General features: G+C 42.6%; 1 pseudogene; it reads right to left on the reverse strand.

Annotated features, from left to right (window-relative positions):
- Window positions 1-1,995, reverse strand: part of LOC109321828 — a 5,077-nt pseudogene extending 3,082 nt beyond the window's left edge.
- Window positions 1,996-8,948: the final 6,953 nt, after the last annotated feature.

The following is an 8,948-nucleotide window of genomic DNA, read 5'->3' on the forward strand; positions in this document are numbered from 1 at the left end:
TTTTGGTATAGGGACATGATGTATTGCTTTTACCTTGTCTTCAATTGGGTGAATGCCAGAAGCATCAATCTGATATCCCAGAAAGTTGATACTGGGAACTTCCAGTTGACATTGCTCTCTTTTTGTTCTGATACCTGCTTTATTGAACCTCTCTAAAACATCTCTGAGTCTCTCAGTGAGTTTCTCTCTTGACAGCCCCATGATCAACACATCGTCAAAGTATGGAACAACCCTGGGAATTCCTGCTAGCATTTTCTCCATGAACTGCTGGAAAATTCCTGGTGCCACAGAAATTCCAATCTGGAGGCACTTGACACAGAACACTCCCCTGTGTGTAATTATCGTTTGGGCCTCAGCAGTCTTGTCATCCACTATCAATTGCTGATAGGCTTGAGCGAAGACAAGTTTGGCAAAAACCTTCCCTCCTGCAAGGACAGTAGCTGGTTAATGGCAGGCACTGGGTGCAGGTCCTGCTTAAGTGCTTTATTAACAGTGCACTTGTAATCCCCGCAGATGCAAACACTGCCGTTAAGTTTTAAAACAGGAACAATTGATGCAGCCCAGCTTGTATGTACGATTGGCTCAAGAACCCCTTGCATGATAAGCTGATCTAATTCTGCATCAATTTTTGGCCACACTGCAAAAGGTACATTCCAAGCCTTCATAAAGATAGGAGCTATCACAGGAGCCATTTGGAACGTCACTGGTGGACCAGAGTAAGTTCCTAATTCCTTGGAGAATATCTGGAGAAACTCTCTTGAAAGCCTTTCCAGACTTTCTGTGCAGAGACTGTGTACGCCTTGAATACTGATTCCCAATGGTGAAAACCAATTTTTCCCCAAAACTTTTGCAGGAACCCTTAGTGATAATGAGGGGTAGACACTGTCTAACAGTTCCATACTGGACACTGACACTGCAGCTACCCAAAGTTTCCACAATCTGTCCATTGTAGTCATGCAGGCAACACGCAGGTTTCACTAATTTGGGAAGAGGGTGCTGAAACAAGTGGAAGAATGTGTTTTCATCTATGAGGGATACTTTCGAACCCAAGTCCATTTCCATTTTGCACTTCTCTCCATTTATTGCTACAGTTCCAGTCATCTCAGAACCTTGAGTTTCAACAACACCAACATTTTGAATCAAATATGGTTTTTGTACCTCATGTTCTGGAAAGGACTCTAATCTGTGAGTGGATTGGGAGTGAATACATTTGCCACAGTCTTTTTGTCTCCCGGAACTGGCCTTTGAGTGGCAAACCCTCTCTCTGTGGCCCTTCTTCTTGCAGGCATGATGCTCCACATTCCTAAACCTGCACTCCTTTCATCTATGTTGGCCACCACAACTCAAACATGTCTGTGGATTAAATGGCTTACATGGTGCTGTTGGTGAGGGTATAATCTGCTGAATTTGCTGGTAATGATCTGATTCTTGATCTTTTTGGAGTAAGTGGACATTGCTGGAGAACACCTGGTGATTTTCTCTCACGTTATGGGATGCTGTTTCAGGTGCCAAGGCTTTTTCTTGTGCAGTACACAAGGTCAAATTTGGTTCATAGAGCAGGGGACGTTGGATTGTTTCATCTTGAGCTCCACAGATAAGACAGTCATGAAGCAGGCCATCCAAAAGATCCCCAAACTCACAAAATTTGGCAAGGCAATGGAGCTCATCGAGGTAATCTGCTATGCCTTCATTGGCTTTTTGGTTCAGTTTAAAAAAATGAAATCTCTGCAAGGTAACAGGTGGCCTTGGGCAATAATGTGCCTTTAGCAGGGCAATTAGTTCAGCATAAGACTTAGCGTTTGGCAAGGCAGGTGCTGTGAGGGAACAAACAACAGCAAATGTTTTGGCAACGCAGACTGTCAGAAGGATTGCACACTTCTGTTCTGGGTTTTCCACTTTGTTTGCTTCCAGGTAATAGGATAGCCTTTCCGCATAAGAGTCCCAAGGAGCCAGCTGGCTCGCATCAAATTCTTCTATGTGACCCAATATGGCCATTTTAACTAACATCAGCCATATTAGAGAGAAAAGAAGATGAAGAAAACTTCCCTCTGATGACAAGCACAGCCTGGTCTTAGAATGTCGTCCCACAATCCAGAGGTGTCTTCTCAGCAAAGCATCCCATCCTGGTTGCCAGATAATATGTTTTGAGTTCAGCAACAACACTCTGGACACTCCTGTGTTGAACTAACATTTATCATAACACTCTGGAATCCTATCCCGGGTGGGTCTTACCAACTGCATCAGTAGATGTATGCAGATCTTATACCTGCTCTGCCTCTGACTTGACCCAGTCCAGTCCTGTGAAGGGAGAGGAACTAAGGATGCGTCTGGCTCCTCAAGGCAGAGAACATGGAGTCCCAGTGCTGCAAAACTGCCACAAAGTAAAGTGAACCCTGCAGTGCTGAACATAAGGGCTTTGGCCTTAAAGGGACAGTACAAGGAAAACACAATAAGACACAGCACTGTCCCTATTTGTTACATTGTAAAGTGGGTTCCCTTTATGTAAATTCAAGTTATACACCGTTTTCCAGGAACACATAAAGCGAGGGAAACCTGTAAAAGATACTACATCTACCCAGACAACCTTGTCTGATTTTGTCCTTAGACCAACATGGCTACAACAAACACCTCTAAAGCAGTGAAATAAAGCATTTAAGCAGCTCTGGTTTAAACCTGTGTGCAGAGACCATGGAAAATCCACTCACCCCCACCAACCCTGACCTGCTGGTCATTCTTTACTAGTGGTTTTACTTTCTGCTGGTGAAGGCAACCCTTTTAAGACACCCATGCCAAGCGGAGAGAAAGAAAAGTCTGACGTCACCCACCCAGGAAGTATTTTGTGCTGTGCAAGTACCTAAATCAATGAGAAAAAGGAAACACACACTGCAGGAGTCCAGTTGCCTTGGGTTTTACTGTGGGATGGCTGTATTTGAAGTTATTGCTTAGCAAAAAAATAAAAATACTGCTTTCTACTGTATTTTCTCACATGTAACGCATCCCAGATTATCCAGTGCACCCTGTTTGAAAGGCAGCCTGAAAAAAAAAATGCTCTTACCTTGTGGTATGGGGAAGTAACTGAGTAGCTGCAAATAAAAAGCCAGGTTTGCTCCTCAGCCACTCTGGGAGTCACAGAAATTAATACTGCCACTACTTCTTCCCCACACCAAATTTCTGGACCCTTGGGGATTCATATTTGTTGTATATAATACACACCTCAATTCCCCCCAGAAGATTTAGAAAGAAAATATATGTGTTGTATGTAAGAAAAGATTATATTTCAATAGAAAATGTTGAATAAAAATAGAAAAGACATCACTGTAGTTGCATACCTGGTTCTAACCCAGCTCTTTTTCAGTTGCCGGTTTGTTTAACTACTATAAAGATGGCTTTTTCAGAATTTTTTTAAATCTGGACTGGAATCTCAGTTATTATCATGATCTACATATAAACGGGGCTATTATTTACTGATAGGCCTTGAGCTCAACATAACAACTTCCTAGTCTGTAAATTTTTGAGCCTCCCTACTCTTTCTTTTAGAGACTGGAATTATATTTGCTTCTCCCCCACTCCTTGTTGGTACCTCTGTCTTTTTAAAGAGCTGTTTGAAATCTCTGTTAACACATTTGTAATCTTCTTTGATGCCTTTTTCAGGAAAAAGATTAACTTAGGCATAAATGGTTGAAGAACAGGAATTTCTTTAATTTAAAAAAGAGGATCCAGTTTTCAGTATGTACAAGTAACACAAATAGATTGGGATAAGCTGCTTGAATTGAATCAATAATAAACCTAAAAGTGTAGGAATACAGTGATCAGACCTGGGCTGAAATAAGAAAACAATATTAAAAAGAGCTTTGCATAAGGCAAGACAGTTTTCACTAAGAGACCTTGCAAGTTTTATGCCCAAAGATCAGAGCAGAAAAACCAGCTAGCATAGCAATTTTGAAAGTGGAACTAGTTTAGTAATTGAGAGAAAGAATAGGGCCACAGAACGTCTGAATCACTGCTTTTGTCACACCAAGAACTAACTATAGTAATTTTTGTGTGGATCTTTAAACACTTCCTTGCTATTCAGACAATGTATAAAATTGTATTAAGTCTGTCAATCACATATCTTTTTGCTAAAATAGTTTCTCCTATATCCAGTAATAAAGTGGGTTGATTTTAATCTTTTGGTACCTGCTGTGTAAAACATATTTGGATAACTCCCACTTTGGTATAAGATATTCTGCTTTATTACACACCAGGAGATTTTCTTGTTTTCAGCTTTCATAAGAATTTGTGGATTGCATATTTTTACATTCTTTGGGCCTGAGTTATAGAACTCATCACATTCAGGGCAAATCCTGACTGCGGACATAACATGGTAAATTGATATAAACTACCCAGGTGCTAACCACCTTTCAAAACATTTAAGTAATAGCAAAATATCAGTAGTTAGTTTGTGAAGTTTTTTACTGTTACTATAAGTAGCTGCTACTATAAGATGTGTATGTGTATATTTACATTGTAGTGACATGTCTTAATAGATAACTTTAGCAATTACGGTTAATATTGCGTTTAGGGAAGGGTTAAACCCTACTGAAATTGATGAATCTAATAGCTGCCTTTTATTTGGGATCAATGTAAGAAACTGTTACTTTCTGTAATAAGTTATACAAACCCTACCCTAGTACACCTGCAATAGATGTCAGGCATAGTAAAGGGAGCTATCAGGAGAAAGTTTTGGTCATCTGGGAGACCACCTGGAAAAACAGCAGTTCTCTCATTTCCCTATAACCACATTGATTATAGATTGTTTTCTTGCTGATTTGGTCTGTCTGTGGGTGGGATGCCCAAACTGAAAGATTAGCTATTTGTTTGTGCATGTCCTCAGTAAACAGGTGGTATCCTACTCAAGGGGTGCATGAGATGCTACGTGGACAGAGCAATGTGTTACGGCGATGTAGCATCAGCAGGCACAAGGCTTGACACCGCAGCTACATTCCCATAGTGATGTGCTTCCTCACTATAGCGCATCGCTATGGTGACGTAGCAGCTAAAAATAACTGTGCACCTAAAGGGACTACTAAATTACAGTGCAGTAACAATGACACCATAGGGGCATGTGTAGAAGTGCCCAAGGATACTCTTTTGGGACTTTGATAGTTTGAGATAGGGAGGAAATTAAAAGAGTCATAGTTGGAGATCAAAGCACTGGTTAGACTCTAAGGTGGTAGCTGACAACTAAAGACCTATGGATGGTAAAGTAGTACCTTAATGAGCTAAGAGGCAGCAGTGGGCAGTTGAGCCTTGCTAGAAGTTCCTTAATGGGATAAGGGACCTGAAACAACAGCAGTCTTCATCCATAACATGGTAACATATTGCTAATCAAACAAAGGCATAAATATGTGAAGAGGATTTTCTGGGAATTTTATGCATCTGGGAAAGACTGGAGACATGGAAAGAGAAAAGGCAACAAGAAAACTCCAAATGTACCCACAGATATGTTGGTAGCATAGCCCTGACAAAAATGCTGGCTTGTCATGAAGTTGTAGATGTGATCAAGGAAAACTGTCTCCTGCTGCTTGATTACTGCTGTGCTTACTTTCTTTCAAAATAGCAGGCTCGCATAGAAGATACAACTGACCCCATCATCAGTGTTTTTCTTTGCAACAGAAAAAAAACCTGCAGGATCCTGAACTTTTCTAATGCTTCAGTCAATAGTGAGTAGGATTCTCATTTCCAGATGGAGCAAACAACAGAGGTGAACACAGAAATCAAATGGGCAAAAGTAATTGAAAAAAACCCTCTAAAATGAGGGTTGGAAGCTTCACAAAAGGAAGTGAAGTAGCATCTAGAAGCCTCCCAGAAAGAGCTGAGAGATGATATCTCTGAAGCAAGCGCAGAATGGTTAGACAAACTGGGGACACTGTGTTGCAGCACTCCCTGTCTGGAATATCAGAGATCAACAAGTGAGGTTATGAACAAGCTGAGTGCCAAGGACCAGAAGGTTTTCTATAAAATAGAGGGAGATAATGCTATTCAACATTTTTTATGCTGCCTCCCACTACATTCTCATTAACAAGATAAGGACATGCAGACTAGATGAAGGTATTATAAGGTAGATACATAACCCTGTTGAATCATTGTGCTCAATGTCTAGCTGGGAGAAAGTATAAAGAGACCCCTCAGGGTCTCTCCTGTGTCCAGTATTCTTTAACACCTTAATTTAATTATTTGGATGATGGAGTTGAGTGCATGAGTAAATTTGCAGGTGAAAACAAGTTGAGTGGAATTGCAGATCCTCTGAAGTATGGCACACAAAGGCATTTTGCTTGGCACATGTGCCACAGGATGGACAGTAGGGAAAGGACCAGGGCTAGACTGCCACAACAAGGACTGGGCCCCTCATGCCTCCCTGCCATCTGCCCCTGGCATACCAATATATCACAAGTCCAGGCTGGGGTATTTTTTGGCACTGTGCCAAAAAACATTGCCAACTCCTGCTTTGGAGGGTAGGGTGAGGATCCAAAATAACCTGGATAAACAGCAAAAGTGGTCCCAAAATCAATCAGATTAAATTCAACCAGGACATGTGCAAAGTGCTCCATTTATGACAATAATTGCAGGCAAGGGAATGATTGGCTAGGCTGCAGTACTGCAAAGAATGACCTGGGAGTTACAGTGAACCAGTAAAATATAAAGCAAGTATGCTCTTTTTAGGGAGGTGGGGAGAAGCCTAACAGCAAAGTTGGTTGTATTAACTGGAGTGTTACTTGCAAGTCAAGGGAAGTGATCCTTTTGCTGTATTCAGGACTGGTGATGCCTTACCTGAGTACTGTGTCTAGTTTTGGGCCTCACACTTTAAGAAAAACATGGTTTAGAAGAAGCAGGGTGACTACCCATACCTAACTGAGCAGGACAGTCCTTGAATGGGAACATCAAGTCCCGGGCCCAGGCTACATGACTCTGGGATAGCATTTGTCCTGAATTCCCAGTATCGCGCAGGGGTCTGGGTTTTGGAAGCGGCAGATTTCCCCTTGCAGGCTGCTTTGAGCTGCTGGATGCAGGGGGTGCCACGTGCATGTGTGCATCTGCATCTGGCCACATACACGTGGCCAGGAATACAGCCAGACAATGTAGAGAGAAGCACCCTAGAGGTAAGTTTATGGGGAGAGAGGAAATGGGGGGGCAGGCTGAGGCCCTCATAGTAAGGGAGGCAGTGGGACTAGGGGCACTGCCCACCCAGGGCAGTGCATGAACCCCGGGGGCTGGGGCAGGGAATGGGATGGAGCCACAAGCAGCTCATGTAGGGGGGATATTTTAAGAGGGTGTAGAACTCATCACTGAACTTATAAAAGAATTCCAGAAAAAGAAACGACAGCTAGTGAACAAGTTGATTTTCACATGCCCTGTAAAGCAAGCTGTGTCTAGTATGCATGGTTAGAAAATAAATTCTAATTGGTCTTGTAATATTTAAAAGATTAAAAAAAAAACTAGCTTTTTAAAACCAGAGAAACTGGCAATAAGGCAAAAATATGGGAAATAGTTAAACGCTGGTATTGTGTGAATGTGTGGGAGACAGGGATACAAAAGACTGCTCTAAAGCTGGTTATGACTAGTGAATTTCCCAATTCAAGAAATGTAAGAAAGGGAGGAGACAAACCTGAGGTGACAAAGATCGCTCACGCATCTAATGTGAGTTTACCAGTGAGCATAAGATCTTGGAAATGCATGGGAATGCTGAAGACACGTTTGTTTAGATCAAATATGCTGGAGAACAGCAAGATCCAAATCTGAAAAAGGTAATTGTTTTCAGATGTGGACAGTGATGGTGAGGTATCATTTGAAGTAGCCATCCATGTTGTTATCCTAGGTCCAGTTCTATCTTAAGTAGCCAAATTGTGGATGAGCTTTTTATTTTTCATTGTGGCTAACATTTGTAGGAACAGATTTTAATTTGTTTTCTGAATGTTTCCAACAAGCAGCAAATATGCATACCACATACCCCCAAGTAAACCACGCACCTTATTTTGGGAAGAAAGAATGAAGGAAAATAAATATTTTCCAGTCATCATGGCTGATGTAATCTATCCGGAGCACAGAGTCTGTATTTCAGTGTCATTCACTCTTTCCTTGCAAACTTTGTAGCTCAAGCTTCAGCCCCATCACAGCTGCTACACAGCCAAAAGCTGCTGCCAATTCATAGTTTCATAGTTTCATAGTTGGTAGGGTCAGAAGGGACCTGAGTAGATCATCAAGTCCGACCCCATGCCATGGGCAGGAAAGAATGCTGGGGTCAAACGACCCTGGCTAGGTGATTATCTAGCTTCCTTTTGAAGACCCCCAGGATAGGAGCAAGCACCACTTCCCTTGGAAGTTGGTTCCAGATCCTAGCCACCCTAACTGTGAAGTAGTGCCTCCTGATGTCTAGCCTGAATCTACTCTCAGTCAACTTATGGCCATTATTCCTTGTTACTCCCAGTAGTGCTTGGGGGAGCAGGGACTCTCCCATTGCCTGCTGGTCCCCCTTCACCAGTTTATAGATGGCCACCAGATCCCCTCTCAGCCTTCTCTTGTGGAGGCTGAACAGGTTCAGGTCCCGTAGCTTCCCCTTGTAGGGCCTGCCTTGCTGCCTCCTGATCAGGCAAGTGGCCCTCCTCTGGACCCTCTCCATGTTGTTCACATCCCTCCTGAAGTGCAGCACCCAGAACTGGACGCAGTACTCCAATTGTGGCCTGACCAGCATTGCATAGAGGAGGAGGATCACCTCCTCGGCCCTGCTCGTGATGCATCTGTGGATGCAAGGTGTAGTTAGCCTTCCTGGCTGTGTCCTCACATTGGCAGCTCATGTTCATCTTGGAGTCAATAATGACTCCAAGATCCTTTTCTGCCTCTGTGCTGACAAGAAGGAAGTTCCCCAGCCTGTAGGTATGCTGCTGGTTCTTCCTCCCCAGGTGCAATACTTT

Source organism: Crocodylus porosus, unplaced genomic scaffold, assembly GCF_001723895.1.
Source record: "Crocodylus porosus isolate Cpor-Errol unplaced genomic scaffold, CroPor_comp1, whole genome shotgun sequence".
Classification (NCBI taxonomy): domain Eukaryota; kingdom Metazoa; phylum Chordata; order Crocodylia; family Crocodylidae; genus Crocodylus; species Crocodylus porosus.